The 25,937-nt window shown below is 46.0% G+C and overlaps 1 long non-coding RNA gene and 1 pseudogene across 2 annotated transcripts; one reads left to right on the top strand and one right to left on the bottom strand.

The window, feature by feature from the left end:
- The first annotated feature begins 3,850 nt into the window (after positions 1-3,850).
- LOC101444122 (ankyrin repeat and SOCS box protein 9 pseudogene) lies at positions 3,851-4,692 on the top strand (annotated as a pseudogene).
- Positions 4,693-5,830: 1,138 nt separating this feature from the next.
- LOC131279144 (uncharacterized) lies at positions 5,831-24,123 on the bottom strand. Of its 2 annotated transcripts, none has more exons than XR_009186484.1 (3): positions 23,518-24,123; positions 22,517-22,641; positions 5,831-6,048 (listed from the first exon to the last, which is right to left on the bottom strand). It is a non-coding gene; the product is annotated as an uncharacterized lncRNA (long non-coding RNA). The 2 variants fall into 2 exon arrangements; XR_011649543.1 differs by lacking the exon at positions 23,518-24,123 and adding an exon at positions 23,386-23,493.
- Positions 24,124-25,937: the final 1,814 nt, after the last annotated feature.

Below are 25,937 nucleotides of genomic sequence, written 5' to 3' on the forward strand. Positions count from 1 at the left end.
TCTATTAAATCACCTGGTATAGGTGTTTCGTCATTCATTCATCAGACCTTTACTGGGGGAAAGTGGATGTGGCTCAATCAATTGGGCTCTCGCTTACCATAGGGGACGCCCTGGGTTCACCTCCCAGGGCCTCCTTGTGAAGGCAAGCTGGCCCACACCCGTGGAGAGCTGACAGCCCACACCTGGGGCGAGCTGGTGCAGCAAGATGTCGCAACAAAGGGAGACAAGCAGACACAGAAGAACGCACAGCGAATGGACACAGAGAGCAGACAGCAAGCAAGTGGCAAGTGGGAGTGGGGGGGGGATAAATAAATAAAATAAATCTTTAAAAAAGAAAGCTTTCCTTGGGGCTCCTCTGAGCGCCACCAACTCAAGCCCTGGGAAATAAAGACAAGTGCGTTCATGAGCCCTGCACTCAAGGAGCCCCCCTCTACGGAAGACAAATGTGTCCACAGTAATTGCATCCCAGAATGGCAACCATCAGGCTGCACAGGTGCCACAGGGCCACCATGCAGGCAGGACATGTGTTGACTCTGACTGTTAGAAGTTGGAGGGCACCGACTCTCTGGGGTGCTGGATTAATTCCTGTGTTTTGATGGACATGAAAATCAATGGATCCATGGATATCTGCTGTTCTGATCACTTGCCTCAGCCTAACCCAAGTTTCCAGAACCTGTGGCACAGCCCTACCCTGTGCAAAACATGCTGTGTTCTGCACTTCCTTTGGGACTGCCTGTTGTTGAGGAGACTGATCAGATGGATCCAAAAGACCAAGTTCACCTCATACCCTCTCCCTACAGGAGGCTAGGCTCTGTTCCTCAATGAAAACCGACTGGAGAACAGCAGAGAACTGGCTTTCTAGTAGAAAAGACAAAAAGTTCTAGTATCATCCTTGCTGAATCTTGGGAGCCTGCCCAAAATCCTCAGTGGAGTTCCTCAGAATCTTCATATTACTCTCGCAACAGGTTTTGTGCCAGGTGGGACAGCTCAGATACCGCAGTCCTGATTGTTGGAGTGCCTCAATGGTAAGCCATTCATTCATTCATCCTTCAACAAAATGAAACACTATGAAAAGTTGTGGTCTAATGGGAAGAGAGAAATACAAACCAACAATGGTGCATATTTAAGGTACTGAATTGATAACATGTGATGGAGACTTCATATGGGGGTAAGGATGATAATGGCTGAGAAATGACCCCTGGATTTGGTCATGCAGGGGACACTGGGACCCTTGCAAGAGCAATTTCTAGGCACTCTTAGGAACAAAAGGATGGTTTGGAGTAACTTGAAGAAAGAATGGGAGGACAGCAAGTGGAGACAACTGCTTCCAGGAGTTTTGTTAAAAGGGGAGAAGAGACATGAGACAAGAGCTGGAGGCCTCCAAGAGGTCAAAGAGTCTTTTTTAAATTATTATTTACTATTTTTTTTTTACAAATCAATTTTATTGATATATAGTAATAGAGCATACAATTCATCCAAAGTGTACAGTCAATGATATTTGGTATAATCACACACACACAGACACACACACATATATATATTTTAAGATGGGGATATTATAGCACATTTGTATGCTGGTGGAAATAACTCAGGAGAGGGAGGGAAACTGGTGATGCAGGAAAGAGGAGACACCTATAAAAGAAGGCAGAACCAAAATGAGCCTGGCCCAAGAAAGAACATGGACAGTGGGGTAGCAGGTGCACAGATGCAGGGACTGGGCAATTTCATGTTGGAGCGTCAATTTTGTGGTAGGAGCATATTTTTTGTAGGCCTCTATTTTCTCAGTGAAATGGAAAGTAACATCATAAACTGAAAGGAAGGATGGGAGGAGGTGTTGGAAGTTTCAGGAGGGAGGAGAGCGTGTGTCATCACCCTCAGAGTGGGAGCTGGGCCTGGAGAGTGACTGCATTGAGACTGGAGACGAAAATGGTGCACCACGTGCCCACGGCCTCCTCGGATGCACGCGGGCTTGACCAGGGTGTCAGTCAATGGCCAGGATGAGGAGAGGTCAAGGACAGCCTGGGAGGTTCCTGGGGGAGAGGGGAAGAGTCTCCAGGGAACTCTAAGCCCCCCTGGGAAGCATGGAGAATGCCACCTGCTCTGGGCTGGGCATGGGATGTGGGGAAATCAGCGCCCTTATTCCTTCCAGAGGGCAGCGAGGAGATGGAGAGGGGAGGGGACGATGCCAACAACCAGGGCTCCAGCGGTGCCATGGGAAAGGTTAGGCATGAAGTCAGCATTATCAGAAAGCGACGAAAAGTTCCTTTCCAGCTGATAAAGGGAACGTTCTCTGCAGTTTTGCAACCAAAGCCTACAGATACTTGTTGAATGAATGACAGGCATGAATGAATGAAGTAAGTACCAAAGGGGTGGATCCTGGGGCACCCAGTGCCCTTTTCTCTCTTCAAACTGACTTTGACTAAGAGCTTGTCCTCAAGCCAGCCCGAAGCTCTGCTCTCCTCCCCCACCCCCAGGAATACCAAGACAATGGATGTCACGCACGGGTCCTGGGGGGCCAGGCTGTGGCTGCCACTTACGGGGCATTCTCCCCGCCTCCCCCCAGCACCCCACCTCTCTCACACACACCCAGGGCACCACCACTCCCTGAAAAGAAATAGTTCACCCAGACATAGACACTGAAAGGGTTTCCTTCCCAGCCTCCCTCAGGGGAGGGAGTTTCCAGCACAGGAAAATGCACAAATGTCAAGAAAGCACCTACAGGGAAGTGGATGTGGCTTAACTGATAGAGCATCCGTCTACCATACGGAAGGTCTAGGGATCGATTCCCAGGGCTTCCTGACCTGTGTGGTGAGCTGGCCCATGCGCACTGCTGCTGCGCACAAGGAGTGCACATGCAAGGTGTGCACCCCGCAAGGAGAGCTGCCCCGCGTGAAAAAAAGCGCAGCCCGCCCAGGAGTCGCACAGCACAAAGGGAGAAATGATGCAGCGAGATGACGCAACAAAAAAGAGATGCAGATTCCAGTGCCACTGGATAGTGCAAGCCAACACAGAAGAACACACAGCGAATGGACACAGAGAGCAGACCACGGAGGGAAGGAGAGAGAAATAAATTTTTTTAAAAATTAAAAATAAATAAAATTTTTAAAAATGAAAGCACCTACGCATGAGAGCAGCAGCCACAGGGAGGCTGGGGGCAGCGTTGGCGCTTTGGATGTGCTTCTTGCAGGCATCAAAACGGGATTTATTCTTCCATCTACTTCTGAATTTTCAATGCCCAACCCTTGTCCTCTGCCTCCCCCTTACAGCCAGGACCTCCCAAGGTCTGTCTCATTTGCACCTGCCACCTCAATTCCAAATCAGAGACCCTGAGGCAGCCCCTGCTCGCTCAGCATCATCCGCTCTGCTCTACCCAAGGAGACACAAGCAGCCCATGAGATAAATTCCTAATTCCTCCTGCGGCTGCAGGACAGGTGCAGATTTCTGATTTTATCAGCGAGGCCCAGGTATCCTCCTTGCCACCCAGCCTGCTGATAAGAGGAGTGTTTAGCCGGGGTTGGCAAGCATCTGCCAGGCTCTGGACGGGCGCGCCAGTGTTGTGGTCTGCTGGGCTGCACCAGCACTCAGAGAAAGTTCCACGGGCGCTGCTGCTCAGCTTGTGACAGAAGCCAGCGTGTGGCGTGCTCAGAGACGGGAGGCAGACAAGAGCAGGAAGGCGCATCCTCCACCCTGGAAGCTACACCGGGGATCTGTGGACCCGGCGCAGCAGACAGGACCCACCTGCCCAACAGTTACCAAGGTCCTGCCTCAGTGGGCCTTTCAGATGGCCCTGCTTCTGACCAAATTGCAATAACAACGAAATGACAGTCCTTCTAAGGTGCCACAGGACTTGATGGACGCCCATTTCACAAGTGCCCTGAAGGAAGGATTCTGTGCTCATTGGTCTCCCGTGCACGGAGCTGCGATTCATGGACGTTCTGCTCTCTCGGAGGAGCACGTCAGCCACGGGTGGTCCGCGAACCTCATGATGGCAGATCGTGGGGCCCCACTCCATGAAGCCTGTCTCGGGGGCCACGCCTCTTGTGCAAACGTTTTATTAAAGCCGGGAGCTCGGGTGAATGGCATGACTACAGAGTGGCACACTCCCTCGTTTAACGCTTGGGCAGCAGCAGCCAGAATGAACTTGCCTCTGCTGCAGGGAGCCAGCCCCCACCCTAAAAGTGATCTGGCATCTCCCACAAAGCTGCTAAGAGAGGCCACGTGGAGTGTGTGGGTTCTCATGCAGCTCACGGGGACACTGATCATCATATCAGACACCGGGGCATGCGCTGTATTTGGCTTGTGAAAACCAGCAGATAGCCTGCGCCAGGAAGCTTCTGGAGTCAGGAGCCAGCAGGTACCAAGGCAGAGGTCTGGAGTCCCCTCTTCACGCAGCGGCCAGGATGCCTGGTGCGGAGCTGGCCTGGCTGCTCACAGACTTTGGAGCAGACATCCAGGCTAAGAGCACAGAAGACAAAACGTATGTGGAGCCGGTGCCCCCTGGGAGCCCCCTGACCAAGCTCCACCTGCAGGGAACGGGGCTCCCTTCTCTGATGAGTTATGCCAGTGAGAATTAAAAAATGCTTCGGAATCAGGCAGCATCTTAAGCTAACTGGCCTCATCCTACCAGAGCAGCTGAAACGGTTTCTCCTACATATTTCAATATTTGCAAAGAATAGGCAAAGGCAAACATGACTGAGTTTTTTTTAAAGATTTATTTATTTCTCTCCCCTTCTCCACCCCCACCCCCCGCCCCAGTTGTCTGTCCCTGTGTCTATTTGCTGTGTGTTATTCTTTGTCCGCTTCTGTTGTTGTCAGCGGCACGGGAATCTGTGTTTCTTTTTGTTGCGTCACCTTGTTGTGTCAGCTCTCCGTGTGGGCAGCGCCATTCTTGGTTAGGCTGCACTTTCTTTCGTGCTGGGCAGCTCTCCTTACGGGGCACACTCCTTGCACGTGGGTCTCCCATACACAGGGGCACTCCTGTGTGGCACGGCACTCCTTGCGTGCATCAGCACTGCACGTGGGCCAGCTCCACACGGGTCAAGGAGGCCCGGGGCTTGAAACGTGGACCTCCCATGTGGTAGGCAGATGCCTTATCCACTGGGCCAAGTCCACCTCCCCATGATCACGTTTTGCGACCAGTGGAATTTTAAAACAAAACTGGGCTTGTAAAAAACAAAACAAAAGTCCCTACCAACCCCTGCTGGGCATCAGTGTCCTCACTGCTAACACGGCAACCTAACAGTGCTTGCCAACTGTGGCAGATGTGGGGATGACATTTCACTGCTAACCTACTTCCAGGTGCCAAAGGGGAGATGCTCAGGAATTGTCCGTCTCCTTCCCTTTCCCTGTCAGGTTTGTATTTATGACAGTTCTAACCATCTCGAATGGGTCCTGGGCCCCACCAAGCTGGAAAGTAATATGAACCAGGGCACGTCCTCCAACAGCTCTCCGTCGCTTCAGCGCTCCTCTGGCTGGCGAACGAGGCCCCTTGAGATCTGCCCGGGCTCCTCTCAGGACTCAAGCCCCGTCCTTCCTCCCCTCACGCTGACTGACTGGGCTCTCCTCGGGGCTAACGCCCTCTCAGGCCTCCCAGGCTTAGCATGTGCCGCTCCCTCTGCCTGGAAGACCCTTCCTTCTCTTCTTCACCTGGACATAGCCAACTCATTCCTCACAGCTAAGCTCAGGGGCTGTCCCCTTCTCCAGGAAGCCTTCCTGCCCCCACTGAGGCCAAATGGGGTGTTCCTTGCCTGGACTTTCCACTCTCCTGGCACCAAACACATCTGCTTGCTTGTCCATCTCCCCGCCCTCTCAGGAGGCTGGAGGCAGGGACTGGATTTCATTTTTATATTAAAATATTCAGGGAGCTGATGTGGCTCAAGTGGTTGGGAACCTGCTTCCCACATGGGAGGTCCCGGGTTCAGTTCTCAGTGCCTCCTAAAGACCAAAAAAAAAAACACGAAAAACCAGCTCAGGGGAGCTGATGTAGCTCAGGGGTTGAGTGCCAGCTTCTCACATACGAGGTCCCAGTTCAATCCTCAGCCCCAATACCTAAAAAAAAAAAAAAAAAAGTTCAGTTTTTGGCACTACCACCTTCAAAAACTAAAAACCAAAACATAGCAGGTATCCCCAGATGGCCAGGGATGATGACTATGATGGTGATAAAAGAGTACCTCAATTTCCTCATTTGTAAAATGGAAACTAACAGAACCAATATATGTTTGGTTTATTCATTCAACAAGCATTTATTGAGCACCTACCATGTACCTGGTACACAAAACCTCAGTAAACAAAAAGTCAAGCTCCCTGCACTGATGAAGCTAATCTTCAAGAGATAGACAATAAATTAATTACATATGACATGACTTCAATGATATGAAATAAGTAAACCAAGCTGCCTCAGAGAGCTAGAGACCGGATGATAGGTTTAAAGGAATTTGGGGGTAGAGGAAGAATGCAAGCTGACACCTACAGAAGTGAAATCTATGATAAGCTGGAGGTAAGTATTCGTACAAGGAAGAGATAAGATGGGGGCATAGGGATACCTTTGGGTGGGGCTTTGCAGGCTTGAGGGGGGCTAGGGATGGGAGGATGGGTAATATTGCCCAAGAAATTGGGGGGAGGGTGGGGGAACATACAAACATAGGAGATTGTCAGGTATTGGGTTGAGAATATAATGCTGAGAAAACCTTTTCAAAAATATAATAAGGAAGGTTACCTGTTTAAGATGCTTAAAGTAGAGACTCTGACACAGGACAGGCTTCTACGGAGTATGAGTGCTCATTTTGCAATAATGGGTTATATCATTGGATGGAGACCCAAACAATGAGAGTGAAGGTATACCACATCCTGGGGAGGACTGATGTTCTCAAATAGAGGGAATTGTATCTCGAGAGAGAAATGGTGGCTCCCAATGCATTAGGGCAGTCGAGCATGTCAAGCCCTCAGCGTTGTTGCAAGTATCTCTGAACATGGCCCTTCAAGCAATGAAGATTGACTGTCACTGTGGGCCCTGAGGGGAGGGGAAAGAGGTATTGAATAGGTGGAATCAGTGTAACAGTGGGGCAATGGGAGTGTTCCACAAGATTATGCAAGGATGCATATAGGACATGTTAAATTACACCAAAAATGTATAGGGGACTATAGGCTAATATGTAAATCATAATGTAAAACATAAGATAACTAAAAATTTAGAAAATTGTATAGTCTAAAATATAAACCATCATGTAAACCCAAGTGTTACCTTGTTTGAAAGCTATTGTCTCAATATCTGTACATCAGTTTCAGTAAATATAGTATGAACATGTAAAAAGATCATTGCTGTGGAAGGGAAAAGGGTTTTATATTGGATATGTGGGAGTACCGTATATTGTATATATGAATTACTGTGATCTAAAACTTTTGTGAAGACAAGCTCACTAATTAGGAAAAAAAGAAAAAAGAAAAAGAAAGGATGTAGACACTGAGGAAAAGATGGAAGAAATTGTCTTGCCAATTTGCATACAGGGCAACACTTATCGCAGTGATGGAAGGCAAAACATCAAAAACAAAGCTTTTGCATTTTTAAATTTTTTGATACCCCAATTTATTTTTACCTTAATTTTTCTAAATTAATATGTATTCTATATCTAACCTTTAAACTCATCACTGTATTCCATTTTACTATTAATGAAACCTGGCAATATATTGGGCTTCACTTTTGAAGAAGTTTTGGATCACAAAAAGGTTCCACAATGGCAAGGGAGGAATACTGGTATGGGATATTACTGACAGGGGACACATGGTTGGCAGGGAGTTCTCCAGGGCATATATCCAGGGTACATAAAAATGTTTGGATATTTTCATAGTGATTACAGTTAAAAATGACTACTGAGGGAGTGCTGAGTTCCTAGCCAGAGGTGCTCTATCACATTCCCTAATGGAACAGCAACAATCCCCCAAATGCAATGGCAAAGACCAAAAAAGAAGGATGGCCCAACAATGAGCCCTTGATACTAATGACTATTCCTATGAGCCTGTGCGCCTGAAATAAGAACAAGGCCTAGAGCTGTAGGGTGCCTATGAGTTACCTCCTGAGAGCCTCCGTGTTGCTCAAATGTGGCCAGTCTCGAAGCCAAACTCAGCATGTAAATGCATTGCCTTCCCCCCAGCATGGGACATGACTCCTGGGGATGAGCCTTCCTGATACCAAGGGATTACTACCAAGTACCAGCTGATGATGTAACTAGAAAATGACCTTGAATAAAAGGGTCAACTCAGACCAGCAGAGTATCTCAGTTTACATATAATACCAGGAGTTAAAAATGCTTTTTGACCTGAATAAAAGGGGGAAATGGAAAGGACAAATGAGTTTATATGGCTATGAGTCTCCAAAAAAGAGCTGGGAGGTTATCAGAGGGGTTGTCCTTATGCACACCTCAGCAGAGACCCAGAGACAGATAAAGTAGATACAACCCCAGTTCTTCTGAGGGCTACAGAGTCCCACACATTATCTATGGTCATGGCAGATGGAGTTCAGTGCCATGTCAGTTGACCCTACTTTGGAGTTTGTGTTTCTGTGTGATGGAGCTGGACTCATATGTGATCTTTGTTCACAAGCCTCTCCTGTTACTTTTACCAGATCTGTGGTTGGTGCTGGGTTTAGTGTATACCCAAGGGACCTGAATCTCTGGACTGTCCATGTGATAGCCAGGCCCTGAGCCTCAAAAGACTAGCAACTCCTACAGTCTGGTTTATTGGACTTACCCCACTTAGCTAACATGGAGGTGAAGAAGGTCAACCACCACACCAGGGAGCCAAGAGTGCCTACAACTGAAAGCAGGAGAATTACATCCATCATCCATGTGGAATCTAAGCCCCCTCTTGATATAGATGTACAGTGGACACAACCAATCCAAGGTCCACAGGATGGAGGAATAGAGTATCGATTAGAGTGGACTTACTGATATTCTATTCATGAACTACTGTGATTAGTAATGGAAGAAATTGATTTGGAGAAAGTGGCCATGGTAGCTGCTGAAGGTAGGGAGTGGGAAGAAGAGACATTTTCAGGACTTGGAGTTGTCCTGGGTGGTACTGCAGGGACAGTTCCTGGACATTGTATGTTCTCCCATGGCCCACTGGGTGGACTGGGGGAGAGTGTAAATTATAATGTGGACCATTGACATGTGATGCAGCAGTGCTCAGAGATGTATTCACCAAGCGCAATGAATGTTCCATGATGATGGAGGAGGTGGTTGTTATGGGAGGAGTGGTTTGAAGGGGGTGGGAGGTATACGGGGAACTCGTATTTTTTGAATGCAACATTAAAAAAATAAATAAAGACAAAAAAATTACCTATGACAAGTCAAATCATAATAAGAGTCAAGAAGAAAAACAAACACAGGTTAACAGAGATGGGGAGTGTGTTGTTGGGGCAAGATGGACTCTATCTTATACAGAATGGTCAGGGACAGTCTGGAGTGGGCATTTGAGCAGTCTTGAAGGAAATGAGGATGGGCAGATGCCCAGGATTCAAATTCCAGCCCTGTAACTTTTCATCTGTGTAATTCTAAGCAAGTCTCCTGACCTCTCTATGCCTCGGTTCCTTTGTCTATAAAATGGGAACAATAACAGCATATATTAATTATACTGTTTCTTTTTTTTTTTTTTTTTTAGGAGGCACCAGGAACCGAACCCAGACCTCCCATATGGGAGGGAGGCACCTAATTGCTTGAGCCACCTCCACTACCTACATACTGTTTCTTTATCTACAATACCTATAATTACATTTTAAGTCTAATATATAACTAATAGAGAAGAGGTTTCAGTAATTTTGGTACCTGGTCTCTAGTAAGCTTAATAAACACTAGCTGAAACGACCCAGGACTTGCCCAACTTCCTTGACTCAGTCTCCCTCCCAGGCTGGCCACCGGGCTGACCAGACAGCTCACTGTTCCCTGTGCCACAGAGGCTGCATCTTCTCTCCTGAGCTCCTGCCTTGTGCTTTTAAGTGGACGGCACGTCAACCCTTCTCTGCCAGATCAAATCCCCCCTACTTCCCAAGGCCTGCTGCGCCCCCAGTTCCTCTCATGACTGCTTCCTTCTCACCCTGCAGGTCTCCCCCCGTCTCAAACTTACTGACCTCCCCTGGTCATTCGCTCTTCACTCTGTGCCTTTGACAGGCTCAACTTACCTTGTTGATTTGTTTTCTTGTCTGTTTCCCCCACGTAAAGGTAAACTCTATGAAGCCCAGGACCTTCTTTGCCTTGTTCACTGTTGAATCCTCCACCAAAATTGCAGTGCCTAGCACACAGTAGGCACTCAATGTGTTTTTTTTAAAGATTTATTTATTTCTCTCTCCTTCCCCCCCCACCCCAGTTGTCTGTTTGTTCTCTGTGTCAATTTGCTGCGTCTTCTTTGTCTGCTTCTGTTGTTGTCAGCGGCATGGGAATCTGTGTTTCTTTTTGTTGTGTCATCTTGTTGTGTCAGTTCTCCGTGTGGGCGGTGCCATTCCTGGGCAGGCTGCACTTTCTTTCGTGCTGGGCAGCTCTCCTTACGGGGCGCACTTCTTGCACGTGGGGCTCCCCTATGCGGGGGACACCCCTGCGGGGCAGGCACTCCTTGCACACATCAGTACTGCGCATGGGCCAGCTCCACACGGGTCAAGGAGGCCCAGGGTTTGAACTGCAGACTTCCCATGTGGTACGTGGATGCCCTATCCATTTTTTTAACCAGTGTTTCCTTTCTCAACTATAGAGCCGAACCAGGAAGCAAGTCAAAGGCAGCGCCAGACAAGCGGGATGGGCCTGCGCTGGGCTGGTTTCTCCATCCTCAGAACCGCTCCCTGCCAGCAGTTTACCAGGAGGAATGGGCTTTGAGGTGGAAATGGTCCAAACAGCCCTTGGGACTCCACCTGCAGCTGCTTTGCTGACCAGCGGCCAGTTAGGCTGCCCACCCGCTGTCCCCACTTAGGCTTCCCATGCGTAGCCAGAAGGGCGAGATGGGGGAGGGGAGAGGATGGGCAATCCCCAGGTGAAAAAACCTCCCAGTAATCTTTTTGGTCAAGGCAAAAAGGCTTAGCTTCCAAACAGATCCAGGTGGAAACAAAAACCCAAAAATAAGACCGAGGGAGGAGCAAGGAGGGATGAGGAGTGAGAGAGAGAGACATCAGAAAAATGCAGCAGACCTGTGGTGGTCTGAAGCTACATGTACCCCAGAAAAACATGTTCTCAAAGCTAATCCATCCCTGTGGGTGTACACCCATTGTAAATGGGACCTTTTGAGAGGCGACTTCAGTTAAGGTGTGACCCACCTCAATCAGGAGGCATCTAAATCCTATTACTGGAGTCCTTTCAAAGGGTATGGATTCAGACTGAGAGAGAGAAAGCCACAGGAGCAAGAAGCTGAAGTCAGCAAGACCCAGAAGAGAAGGGAGAGCCCAGCAGGTGCCACCATGTGCCGTGCCATGTGGCTGAGGAGCTGAGGATTGGCCATAGCCGGTCCCAGAGAGAAAGTACCGCTTTGATGAAGCCTTGATTTGGACATTTTCCCAGCCTCAAAGCCATGAGCAAATAAAGCCCCATCGTTAAACACGAACCATTTCACGGTATTTGCTCTGAGCAGCCTTGGAAACTAGAACAAGCCTAGAAAGGGAACTCCAGGGCAGCCCACCCAGCTGCGAGGACCCACTCCAGTGTTTCAGTCACGGAGGCCCCTTGAGGGTCCTGGAGCCACTTGAATGCAGAAGCCACTTGGGTCAAATACACTTCAGGTTGTTACCACCCATCTGGTGTCTACCCCGTGGGCAGAGTCAAGCACGCCCTAGCCTACAGTGCACTCGGAGATGAGAGAGAAGCTGTCACACTGCCACAAAGATTTCAAAAGTCTTCATATTGTAATATATTTTCAATCTCGTCCCCAATATCCCACCACCATAGCAACCAAATCCCCTGACAAAAGGGAGCAGGAAGGGCTGAGTCCATGCTCTCCAGGGCCTTGTCTATTGATAGTTCAAGACTGATACCTCCACCCATCGCACAGTCCTGCATTTTGAAGATTGCAGGGTATGAATTTTTATATCAGTGGAGCTGGTTTTATATCAACAGGGTTCCCGGAAGAGCAATGGTATTCTAAAGCAAGCAGGTGGGACAAGTATCTGCTCTTTCCCAACCAATGACCCTGAGGAACCTTGGCAAAGCACAAAGAGAGAGGATGAAAGGCCACTTGGCCGTGTTCCTGTTCCTCTGAGTCCCCTCCTAAGTCCATTCAGTGTTCGATCACTTTCTGATTAACAACATGAATATTTCTCAACAATAATGAACTGGAAATTCAACAACTGCTGACTCTGCCTTGCAAACGTCAAAACCACTAGCTTGAGTTGAAAACCCATTTGATGGCCCAGAGCACTTGGGCCAGGGCTGGCCACTGGGTCTAACTCTACCTCGGCACCATGCTCCCCCTCCATGGTCTCCCATTTACCACCCTCAAATACTAAAAGCCAACACACAGCAGGTACCCAATCACTGGAAGAGGAGGAGGATGAAAGGCTGCCTCAGTTTCCTCATCTGTAAAACGGAACCCAATAGCATGAGCTCATAGAGGTTTTGTGAGCATCACATGTGTTATTACATGGAAAGCTCTCGGAGCTGAGCCTGGCACGCGTGTTAGCTGCCACCCCTAGTGCGCTATGATGTACTCAGCTGGGGCTGGTGCCCGTGCCTGTTGTCATCTGCACAGCAGGATTTTTCTCTCCAGGGAGAAAATGGTCATCCACTGGGTGAGGTGTCTCAAGATCGTCAGCCTGATGGCTCACATTTTCTCCTGGAAGGAAAGGAGAGGGAGAGAGAGGGAAGAAGAAAGGGAGAGGGGAACCAGTGCAGCTCAGTGATTGAGCACTATCTTCCCACATACAAGGTCCCGAGTTCAATCCCCAGCCCCGGTACCAACAACAACAACAAAAAAGGAACGGGGTACCTCCAAAAAAAGGGAAGGAAGGAAAATAAATTATTCTAGGTGCTTACTAAGTAACTTCCTCTTTTACCATACCACATTGTTTACTTTAATCTTTATGGCAACCCAGTAGATTACATTTTATTTTTTGTTCCCACTTATGAGAAACTCAGTTAAACCTGAAACCCAGGAAGTTAAAGTAATTTGTCCAGAGTCATGGAAATTTTAGATATGAATGAAGCTGAGAGCCAAACAAAGCTCTACCTATTTTTCCAGCACCCTCCAGTGCCTTGAGAGGTTAATGAGAATAAAGTACCCACAGGATTTTGAATCACCCCCTAGGAACATTTAAGAACCAACACCCTCTCACTGTCTCTATGTTTTCTTCACCCTTCACCCCACATACTTGGCACCTGCAACATCAGGTCCTTCCATTATCCACCTAGGATGGGACAGTGCTTTGTCAGGAGAAGTAATTTATGACTGTAGGTAGTTACTCAGGTCTTTTTCTATATATGTATAAGAGCTGAGCCTTAATGCTGTTAAGAAAAAAAGGAATCCCCATTTATGAGAGAGAAAAGATTCTTATATACATATCCAGCTGCACCAAAAATGATAACTTCTGGTGGCGGACTTGGCCAGGTGGTTAGGGCGTCCATCTACCACGTGGGAGGTCCGCACACAGTTCAAACCCCGGGCCTCCTTGACCCATGTGGAGCTGGCCCATGTGCAGTGCTGACGTGTGCAAGGAGTGCCCTGCCACACAGGGGTGCCCCCGCATAGGGGAGCCCCACGTGCAAGAAGTGCTCCCCATAAGGAGAACTGCCCAGTGCGAAAGAAAGTGCAGCCTGCCCAGGAATGGCGCCGCACACACGGAGAGCTGACACAACAAGATGATGCAACAAAAAGAAACACAGATTCCCGTGCCACTGACAACAACAGAAGCAGACAAAGAACACGCAGCAAATAGACACAGAGAACAGACAACCAGGGTGGGGGCTGGGGAGAGGGGAGATAAATAAATAAATAAATAAATCTTTTTAAAAATTATAACTTCTACTGGTGAACAGATTGTCCACACAGTGGCAGAAGCCAAGTCCAAGCCCACCTGTGGCCGTGCGGCCCCCTCCCACCACAGCTGCAACCATGCAGGCCTCTAATTGTGGCGCCCCAAGCACCCCCACCTAGAGGCCCAGCACCATGCCCAGATCCACACCAGATTCACATCAGGCAATTGTTTAAAATGCACATTCCTGGGCCCCAGACCAAGTAACTCACTACCTGGAGCCCTGGTCCAGGAGTCTGCATTTAAACAGATACTTCCTAGCCACTTTTATACTGAAAAGTCTGAGAAAAGGATGGGCAAAGATTATTTTCTGAAAGGAACTGGCCCCTTCCCCAAAATATACGGGAGTCCTGTGGGGGGATGGGCAGGAGGGTAGAGGGAGACAGAAATGTCAACACAGGTTGTGGAGAATGTCATGAAGGAGAGCACAGCACAGGAAGAGACATTTTGGGACGGTGAAGGAGCCAAAGGGCCAGAGCGATGGGCTAGTGGAAACCATTCAGAAGGTAGAAAGGGACCCTAAGGCACAAGTGCTGTGGAGGTATGGAGATGGCAGAGAGAATGGATTCAGAGAGCAGACTTCGATAAGGAAGTCAGAGCTGAGCTGAGGGGGGTGACCAGCTGAGGGGGGAGACCACCAGAGAGGCCTTAGGACACTGAAGAGTGGAGCAAGGGCAGCCTGCCTTCAACGCCAGCCCTGTCGCTTACCAGCTGTGCAGCACAAGGTGAGTCACTGTCCTTCTCTGAACCCATGTCTCCCCCTCTGGAAAAAAGGGAGACGATAAGAGGGTCAACTTCTGGGAAGATGGCAGCCTAGAAAGACACAGGACTCTAAGATAGCTAGAGGACAGGCTGAAATGGCCTGGGAAAAGATCTTCTAGGGTTTAGGACACCAGCCAAAGGCTGGACACTGCCCAGAAGAGACAGACAAAGGAGGGGAATCGTGATGGCAAAACTGTGAGTTGAAACCAGCGGCTGCTACAGCCGGCAGCCTCCTCCACACTAAAGACACATTAGAATTCTCAGGCATCTGAGCCAGCTATAGACAAAGGGGCCTCCAGGGATCTGTCACCCCAGTTAAGGGGAGAGAGAGGGACACTGTCTAAGACTGACTAGGCATTTGACCCCAAAATTTGGCCTGCTTTGTCCCACGAGTCTTTCCAGGCCAGTTGGGGCCATGCCATTGTTTGTCTTGGGAGCCAGGAAGGGACTAAAGAGATCCGAGATCTGACCCTCCCAATCTCCTTCTCTACTAACCAGGACTGATTGTTGAGGATGCAGAGGGGAGTGGAATTATTTCCTACCTTAGAAAAGGAAGGGGGATGCCAGAGAACGCTAGAGAACTGAGAAAATTTGAATTACAAGTCTCTTAGCCTCCAGGCAGGAACCTCTATCACATTGATCTGGTCTGTGTTGCAGTAAACACACTCCTACCAGGCATTGAACTGAGAGGACTTCCAGTGGGTGCCATCTGCTGGCACATCAAGGAAGTGCATGTGAGAAAATTAAATAAGAGGCTCTCTTAGCCTTTATAGCCTCCCTCCACAAGGCCCTAAGAAGTGGGTCTGCAACCCATTACTGGGTCCAAAGCCCAGTTTTGAGCAACTTAATAGGGACAGTCCTAATGATCCAGGTTGAACCAAGAATCAAAGAGCAGCAGTAACACACAGCCTCCTGCCACTAAATCCCTACAAAAGAGAAAGAAATTGAGCACCTGAGTAAACTACCATCCTAATCAGATGCCTAGACATCAGCAAAAACTTATGAGCCACACTAAGAATATGGAAGTAATGGCCCAAGAAAAGGAATGTATCAAAGCCCCAGAAGACATGCAGGATTTGAGAGAACTAATCAATGAAATGTGCACAAATTTCCAAAATCAAATTAATGATATGGCCAAAGGAATAAATGACTTCAAGAAGACATTGAGCAAGCACAAAGAAGAATTTGAAATCCTAAGCAGAAAAGTAACAGAGCTTATGGGAATGAAAGACACAATAGGTGAGATCAAAAGCACATTACAGGCAGACAACAGCAGACTGAAAATGATAGAAGAAAGAATAATACATACTGAATATAGAACAGCTGAAATTGAGGAGAGAAAAGAATGGAAAAAATTGAGCAAGAGCTTAGGGATTGAATGACAATATGAAACACAAGAACATCTGTGTCATGGGAGTTCCTGAAGGAGAAGAGAAGGGAAGGGAAAAGGATCAGAAAGAGTATTTGAGGAAGTAACAGCTGGAAATTTTCCTACTCTCACAAAAGAAATGAACTTACATGTCCAAGAAGCACACCATATGCCAACCAGAATAAATCTGAATACATTTACTCCAAGACATATACTGCTCAGAATTTCAAATGTCGAAGAGCAAGAGAAAATTCTGAGAGCATCAAGGGAGAAGCAAACCATCATGTACAGGGATACCTAGTAAGACTTAGTGTGGATTTCTCTTCAGAAACCATGGCAGCGAGAAGACAGTGGTATGATATAATTAGGATACTGAAAGAGAAAAATTACTCGCTGAGAATTCTTTATCCAACAAAATTGTCCTTCAAATATGTAGGTGAGTATAAAATATTCACGAACAAATAGAAACTATATTCGTAAAAAAGAATCTATATTTGCAGGAAATATTAAAGGAAGCCTTGGAGCCTAAAAGAAAAAGTCAGGAGAGAGAGTCTTGGAGGAGAGTATAGAAAAAAGAAGAGCATAAAGGATAACCAAAAGAGTAAAAAGACAGAAAAAAAATATGATATGACATATGAAAACCAAAGAACAAAATGGTGGAAGTAAATAATGCATTTACAGTAATATCATTGAATGTGAATGGATTAAACTCCCCAATCAAAAGATATAGACTGTCAGAATAGATAAAAAACATGAACCAGGAGTGGATTACTGAGCATCTGCCTCCTATCTGGAAGGTCCTGGGTTCACTCCCAGTGCCTCCTAAAGAAGACAAACAACAACAAGCAGACATTGAGCAAAAACAATGGGCAGACAATAAGCAAAAACAAGTAGACAACAAGCAAACAAGGAGCTGACAATGAGCAAAAATAAACAAGCAGGGAGCAGATGTGGCTCAACAATTGTGCACCTGCCTCTCACATGTGAGGTTCTGCATTCAAATTCCAGTGCCTCCTAAAGAAAAATAAAACAGACAACAAGCAGACAATGAGCAGATAGTGAGAAAAAATGATGAGCAAAAAGATGAGGGAACCACTTGGGGGAAGGAAATGTCAAAAAAAAAAAAAAGCCATTCATATGCTGCTTACAAGAGACTCACCTTAGACCCATGGATACAAACCAGCTGAAAGTGAAAGGTTTGGAAAAGATACTCTATGTAAACAGTTAACAAAAAAGATCAGGGGTAGCTCTACTAATATTGGACAAAACAGACTTTAAATGCAAAAAACTTTTAAGAGATACAGAAAACCATTATATATTAATAAAAGGGATAATCCCTCAGGAAGCTATAACAGTCATAAATATCTATACACCTAACCAGGGTACCCCAAAATACATAAGACAAACTCTGAAAAAAATGAAGGGAGAAATAGACATCTCTACAATCATCGTTGGAAATTTCAACACATCACTCACATCATTAGATAGAACAACTAGATAGAAGATCAACAGGGAAACAGAGAACTTGAACAATGTGATAAACGAGTTAGACCTAACAGACATATAGAGAACACTGCATCCAAACTCAGTGGGTTACACATTCTTCTCAAGTGCTCATGGATCTTTCTCCAGATACCACATGTTAGGGCACAATGCAGCTATCAATAAATATAAAAAGATTGAAATTATACAGAGCACCTTCTCAGATCATAATGGATTGAAACTGGAAATCAATAATAGACAGGAAAAAGGTAAATTTGCAAATTTGTGGAAGCTAAACAACATACTCCTAAATAATCACTGGGTCTAAGAAGATATTGCAAGTTAAATTAATACATACATTGAGACAAATGAAAACAAGAACACAACTTATCATAACTTATAGGATACAGCAAAGGCAGTCTTAAGAGGAAAATTTATAGTCCTAAACATGTACATTAAAAAAAAGAAAGAGTCAAACTTAAAGATTCAACTGAACAACTAGAGAAAGTAGAAAAAGCACAGCAAATCGATACCAAAGCAAGCAGAAGGAAAGAAATAATAAAGATTAGAGCAGAATAAAAGAAATGGAGAACAAAAAACCACAAAAAAAAAGTAGAGAAAAATCAACAAAACCAAAACCTAGTTCTTTGAGAAGATCAATCAATTTGACAAATCCCTAGCTAGACCAACAAAGAAAAAAAAGGGAGAAGATGCAAATAAATACAATCAGAAGTGAAAGGGCAGAAGTTACAATTGACCCCACAGAAATAAAAAGGATCATAAGAGGATATTATGAGAAACTGTATGTCAACAAACCAGACAACCTAGATGAAATGGACAAATTTCTAGAAATGTACAACCAACCTACACTGACACTACAAGAAATACAAAAACTTAACAAACCAATCACATTTAAAGAGATTGAATCTAACATCAAAAATCTCCCAGCAAGGAAAGTCCAGGACCAGATGGCTTCACAGGGGAATACCAACCAGGCATTTCAAAAAGAATTAACACCAATCCTGATTAAACTCTTCCAAAATTTTGAAGAGGAGGGAAAATTACCCAACAAGTTTTAAGAAGCCAACACCACCCTAATACCAAAGTCAGATAAAGACATTACAAGAAAAGAAAATTACAGACCAATGTCTCTAATGAACATAGACACAAAAATTCTCATTAGAATACTTGCAAATTGAATCCAACAGCATATCAGAAGACTTAAAAATCATGACCAAGTAGGATTTATTCCTGGTATGCAAGGCTAGTCAATATAACAAAATCAATCAACATAACATACCACATTAACAAATTGAAGGAAAAAACCACATGATCATCTCAATTGATATAGAAAAGGCATGTGACAAAATCCAGCATCCTTTTTTGATAAAAAAAAAAAAAAACACTTCAAATAATTGGAGTAGAAAAAAAATTCCTCAATCTGATAAAAGGCATATATGAAAAATCCACACTTAACATTGTACTCAATGGGCAAAGTTTGAAAGTTTTTCCTCTAAGATCCAGAACAAGACAAGGATGCCCACTGTCACCATTATTATTCAACATTGTACTAGAAGTTCTAGCTAGAGCAATGAGACAAGAAAAAAAAAAATTGGAAGCATCCAAATAGGAAAAGAGAAAGTAAAACACTCATTGTTTGTGGATGACTTGATCCTATATTTAGAAAATTCTGAAATGTCTTAAACAAAGGTACTTGAGCTAATAAATGAGTTCAGCAAAGTGGCAGGATACAAGATCAACACAAAAAAAATCAGTAATGTTTTTGTAGACTAGTATTGCATAATCTGAGAAGGAACTCAGGGGAAATTTTGCATTTACAAGAGCAACAAAATGACTCAAATACCAGCGGCAGACTTGGCCCAGTGGTTAGGGTGTCCATCTACCACATGGGAGGTCTGCGGTTCAAACCCTGGGCCTCCTTGACCCGTGTGCAGCTGGCCCATGCGTAGTGCTGATGCGCGCAAGGAGTGCCCTGCCATGCAGGGGTGTCCCCCACGTAGGGAAGCCCCACGCACAAGGAGTGCGCCCTGTAAGGAGAGCCACCCAGTGCAAAAGAAAGTGCAGCCTGCCCAGGAATGGCGCTGCACACATGGAGAGTTGACACAACAAGATGATGCCACAAAAAGAAACACAGATTCCCGTGCTGCTGACAACAACAGAAGCGGACGAAGAAGATGCAGCAAATGGACACAGAGAACAGACAACCAGGGTGGGGTGGGGGGGAAGGGAAGAGAAATAAATAAATAAATAAATCTTTAAAAAAAAAAAAAAAAGACTCAAATACCTAAGAATCAATTTAACCAAAGAAGTATAGGATTTATATGCAGAAAACTACAAAATAATGCTAAAATAAATCAATGAAGACTTAAACAAATTGAATGATTTTTCTGTGTTCATGGACTGGAAGACTAAATATGGTGAAGATGTCCATCTTACCCAAACTGATTTATAGATTAGGGACAATACCAGTCAAAATTCCAACAGCCTACTTCACAGAATTAAAAAAGGCAATTACCAAATTCATTTGGAAGAGAATGTGCACCCAAATAGCCAAAAGCATTCTAAAAAAGAAAAGCGATATGGGAGGAATTTCACTGCCTGACCTTGAAACAAAACTAAGTGGTCAAAACAAGTGGTCAAAACAGCATGATACTGGCATAAGAATAGACACGTCAATCAGTGGAATATTATTGAGAGTCCAGAAATAAACCCACACCTCTATGGTCAACTGGTTTTTGACAAACCTACCAAGTCCATGTTAATGGGACTAAATTGTCTCTTCAGCAAATGGTGCTGGGAGAACTGGATATCGATAACCAAAAGAATGAAAGAGGAACCCTATCTCACTCCCTATACAAGAATCAACTCAAAATGGATCAAAGCCTTAAATATAAAAGCCAGGACCATAAAACTATGAGAAGAAAATATAAGGAAACATTTTAAAGACCTTGTGGCAGGTGGTAGTTTCTTGGTCCTTAAACCCAGCACATGAGGAACAAAAGAAAACATAGATAAATGAAACTGTCTCAAAATTAAACACAATTGCACCTCACAGGACTTTGTCAAAAGGGTGAAAAGGCAGCTGACTCAATGGGAGAAAATATTTGGAAATCACACGTCCAGTAAGTGTTTAATATCCATGATAAATAGAGAGCTGTTACAACTCAACAATAAAAAGACAAACAACGCAATTAAAAAATGGGCAAAAGACTTGAATAGACGTTTGTCCGAAGAAGTACAAAAGGCAAAAAAAAAAAAAAAATCACATGAAAAAATGTTCAATATCACTAATGATTAGGGAAATGCAAATCAAAACTACAATGAGATATCATTTCACTTATATCAGAATGGTGACCATTAAAAAGACAGAGGGCAAGCAGACGTGGCTCAGGCAATTGAACTCCCACCTACCACATGGGAGGTCCCTGGTTTAGTTCCTGGTGCCTCCTAAAGAAGACAGTGAGCTGGCAAGACAGACAGGTGTGGCAAAGTGATACAACAAGATGATAGAAGAGATATAAGAGGAAGAACATAATGAGAGGCACAACAACGCAGGGAACAGAGGTTCCTGGTGCCTCCTAAAGAAGACGAGCAAGACAGTGAGCTGACACGATGGGCAGGTGCGGCAAGCTGACGCAACAAGAGATGCAAGAAGAAAAAAACATGATTGACACAACTAATCAGGGAAGGGAGGTGGCTCAAGAGATTACATGCTACTGTCACCCATCGGAGGTCCCAAGTTCAGTTCCTGGTACCTCCTAAAAAAACAAGGAAAAATAAATAAAAAGTAAATTAAAAAAAAAAAAGAAACAAGGAAAAAAACAGATACAACAAGTGCAAACAATAAGCGGGTAGGGAGAAATAAATAAATAAATCTTTTTAAAAAGAGAGAGAATTACAGGTGTCGGAGAGGATGTGGAGAGATAGGAACACTTACTATTGGTGTGAAGGTAGAATGGTACAGCCACTGTGGAGGACTGTTTGGCAGTCCTAAAAAAGTTAAATATAGATTTGCCATGTGACCTTGCAGTATCACTATTGGGTATATACCCAAAAGAAATGAGAGCAGTGACACGAACAGACAACTGCACACCAGTGTTCACAGAGGCATTATTCACGATTGTGAAAAATTGGAAACAACCCAGGTGTCCATCAACCAGTGAATGGATAAACAATCTGCGGTGTATTCACAAGATGGAATATTATGCAGCTGTACGAGAAAATGAGGTTGTAAAATATATGACAACATGGATGAATCTGGAGGACATTATGTTGAGTGAAGTAAGCAGATACAAAAGGACAAATAGTGTATGATTGTGCTGCTATGAACTAAATATATTGTGTAATATATTGCATGATTCCATTTATATAACATGTAAATATAAATCAATTTATAAAGATGAAATTTGATTAGTGGCTATGCAGGGCTAGGGAAGGCATACTGAGGGGTATCAAGTTTTTCTTTTTGGAGTAATGAAACTGTTCTGAAATTTTTTGTGGTGATGAATGCACAATATTGTGATTAAAATAAAAGCCATTGATTATACGTTAGATAGATCATATGACATGTGAATATATATCTCAGTGAAACCGCTTAATAAATAAATAATTGTACAAGAATAGCCAGAAACAGCAGCTATGTACAGCAAGGGAAAAGGAGAGAGACAGAGAGGTGAAGAATTTTCTTGCCTGTTTTTTTTGTTTATTATTATTATTATTGTTGAAATAATGAAAATGCTCTAATAATGATCCAAGTGATGAATGCACAATTATGTGATTATACCAAATACCATTGATTGTGCACTTTGGATGAACTGTATGCTTTATTAATATGTATCAATAAAATTGATTTGTAAAAAAAAAAAAAGAAGAGTGCCTGCCCTCCCTACCTTGCAGCGTGCTGCACAAGCGAGTGCAGGAGGTGAGATAGGAGAGGGCGCTGGCAACCACAACTCTAGGGGTGACGAGGGTGATGGGGCAGGTGTTATGATGGGTCCAGAACATAATAGGAGACCTGGAGAAAGCAGAGGTAAAGAGGTCAGAAGCCAGCCAGACACTGCCTCACCTGGCATCACAGATTCTCGACTTAGTGGCTGTGTGTCCTTGGGCAAGTTTCTTAACTTCTCTGTGCCTTCATTTCTTCATCTGCAAAAGGGAGCTAACTAGGGACTCCTACTTAACCGAGTTGTGAGAATTAATTGGATTAACGTTGATAACACCCCAGTACAGGGTGTTTGCTAAAACATCTTGAGGAGCAGAGAGGAGAGGGCAGAAGGGTCGACTGTCAAGGCAGCCCTGGGAGTAGGCAGGGGCTCACAGGAGGAGGGGCACGCCCTGGACCCCTCTCCGCTGCCGGCTGCACCCTCAAGCCCTTCCCCGCCAGGCCGTTCTCACCACCGGCCACCAGAGGCAGCGCTGCCTTCTCTCCCCGCCTTCCCGCCTTCCCGGCCTCTCCAAGCCTGCTGCCTGCATAAAGGAGAAAGCCCCGTCTTCCTTTCTAGCGAGCCCACATGGCTGGATCTTTCTAAACCTGTGTGTGCCAAGAAGTCAAGCCCTCTCTTTGACCCGCACGTTCATTCCAAACTGACCCCAAACCAGCCCTTCCGTCCAGCGGCTGCCTCCTCGCAGCTCCCGTCCCCGCGTCCTCCCAGGTCCCTGCCCTTGCTCCCCACTGCCCTCTCGGGGCGATTTACTTTAACCCCTTTAATTTCATTCACTTTTAAACTTTTTATTTATTTGTCGATCTCGGTTTACTTACATAAATTATTAAAGTGATATGGTTTATTCTAGTCCACCCATTTCTGTTAATCCATTTAATCATCACAACCACCCTGTGAAGGAGAAACCGTGGTTCTCTCCACTGCGCTTACCCTGGGGAGGAGGCACTGACCTGGGTGGGGTCCCGGGCGCTCCGCTTAAAGCCGCGCCTCCTCTTCCGGTTCCCAAGCCTCCTGCGCCTGGAGCCAAGGCTGGGCTGCGGCTTGGGGAGGCCTTAGGCGATTAAGAGGCCACGGGGTTATTTCCTTACTGCAGAGCAAAGCTCCCTGAGCCCCAGCCTGCAGTGGTTTCTCCCCTTGGACAGAGGCCTCTTGGTGAAGGCAGCGGGGCTTCTGGAGACGGGTCACCAACCCAGGGGATCCCAGGCTGGCAGGTCCTGCGTGCTCGGTGCTCCCAGGAGCTGCAGGGTTCACCTTCAACTGCAGCACCCAGAACCGGGGGCTAGGTGGCTGTTTAGAGGAAGGGGAAGGAAGGAAAAAGGAGGGGGTGGGGGAGGGAAAAAGAAGGGAGGGGAAGGGGAAGGAAGGAGTGGGGGGAGTACAAATAGAGGGAGAGAGGGAAAAGAGGAGGGTGGGAAGAGGGAGGGAGGAAAGAGGGAGAAAGGGAAGGAGGCAGGCTGTTGGAGAGCAATTTAGAAGAGGGAGCCAGATGGAAGAAAGCAATGGTCCTGAGGCCCTGATTCTGGGAGCTGAAAAGCTGTCCCTTGGTTGTTCCAGCAGGAGGCTCTTGGATGAATGAATTCATCTCTGAACACGCACCTGAAATAACAATGCCCTTCCCACTGTGGGAAACCCGAGTCCTGCCCCGAAAGAAAGGTGGGAGGTAACAGTAACTGCAAAAAAGAACAACCACCAATGTTTAGAGCAACGAGGGCAGCATGATAGCATTTAATGAGCACCTATTATGTGCCCGACACGGTTTTGTACATTTAACATGAATTTTCTCAATTTAATTCTCACGATGGCTCCCCAAGTAGAGACTGTTTTTATCATCCTTGAACACACAGACACATGAAGAGTTTAAGTGACTCTCTGGATGTGCCACAGAGAGGATGGGATAGACCAGGACCTGAGCCTAGATCTGCCTAATCCAGGATCCGATGGCTCTTCACCATGATAGTTCGAGAACACTGGATGAACAGTATAGCAGGGCCGCGGCATGCTGTTGTATAGGTTGTGCACTGCACAAGGGTGATCACCAAGGGAGAGCTCTGCTTGCCGGGGCCCTGGGGCAGTGCCACGAACACCCAAAGGGAGGCCTTGTCTCTTCCTAATTCATCCCAGGGGGCTGGAAGTGCTGGTGGCCTCTCCACCACTGACCTGTACTCGCTCTTATTCTCACAACAACCCTTTCACAAAGGCACAGTAGTATCTGAGAATTCAGATTTAACATCCAACTGTAGGAAGCACTGTGGTAGGCCGAATTATATACCCCAGGGGAAAAAAAAAACAAACAAAACCATTTTCTTTTTTTTTTTTTTCTTCTCTATAGAACCTTTTCTTTTTTTAAAGATTTATTTATTTCTCTCCCCTTCCCCCCCCCACCCCCACTCACCCTGGTTGTCTGCTCTCTGTGTCTATTTGCTGCATTTTCTTTGTCTGCTTCTGTTGTCAGCGGCATGAGAATCTGTGTTTCTTTTTGTTGTGCCATCTTGTTGCATCAGCTCTCCGTGTGTGCGGCGCCATTCCTGGGCAGGCTGCACTTTCTTTCGCGCTGGGCGGCTCTCCTAACGGGGCACACTTCTTGCGAGTGGGGCTCCCCTACTCGGGGGACACGCCTGCGTGGCAGGGCACTCCTTGCGCGCATCAGCACTGTGCATGGGCCAGCTCCACACGGGTCAAGGAGGCCCCGGGTTTGAACCGTGGACCTCCCATGTGGTAGACGGACGCCCTAGCCACTGGGCCAAGTCCGCCACCCCTCAAAAACGTTTTCTTAATCTTAATTCACACTTACAGGTATAGGATCTTTTGAAGATGTTCTTTTTAGGTAAATTGTGCCTAACTGAATCATGTTGGGCTTTAATCCAGATTACTGGACTTTAAAAGTCAAATGGAATTCATGTTAGTGGAAGACTCTGGGTTCTGGGCTTCTAGGTTCTTGGCTTATGTCGCATGAAAGAATTAAAGGACACGCCATAGGGTAGGCAAGGGAGTAAAGAGTTTGTAAAGAAACAAGAAAACGAGAAAAGTACACTGTCCGAGGCACAGACGGGGGGCGAGCTGCAGAATGAGATATGTACATGGGGCCCCAAGTCAGGGCTTTTAAAGTCTTTCCTCCACAGCTTCATAACGTGGGTGGGGCCAGCTCTTTGCTGTTCTGATTGGCAGCCCCACCTGTCAGTTCCCAGGGGGCCAATGGTGAGGGCTTTTGAGAGTATCCTTGACCCCAAACAAGACTCTCATTCCAAATGGGATTCTCATGGCCAGGGTCTCGCAGAATCCCTCAGGAAGTTTCCAGGTGGAGTCTCACAGTCTGTCACCTGGCGGCCATGTTGCCTGGCGGCCATGTTGCCTGGCGGCCATGTTGCCTGGC

This window comes from Dasypus novemcinctus, chromosome 1 (assembly GCF_030445035.2).
Source record: "Dasypus novemcinctus isolate mDasNov1 chromosome 1, mDasNov1.1.hap2, whole genome shotgun sequence".
In the NCBI taxonomy this organism is placed as follows: domain Eukaryota; kingdom Metazoa; phylum Chordata; class Mammalia; order Cingulata; family Dasypodidae; genus Dasypus; species Dasypus novemcinctus.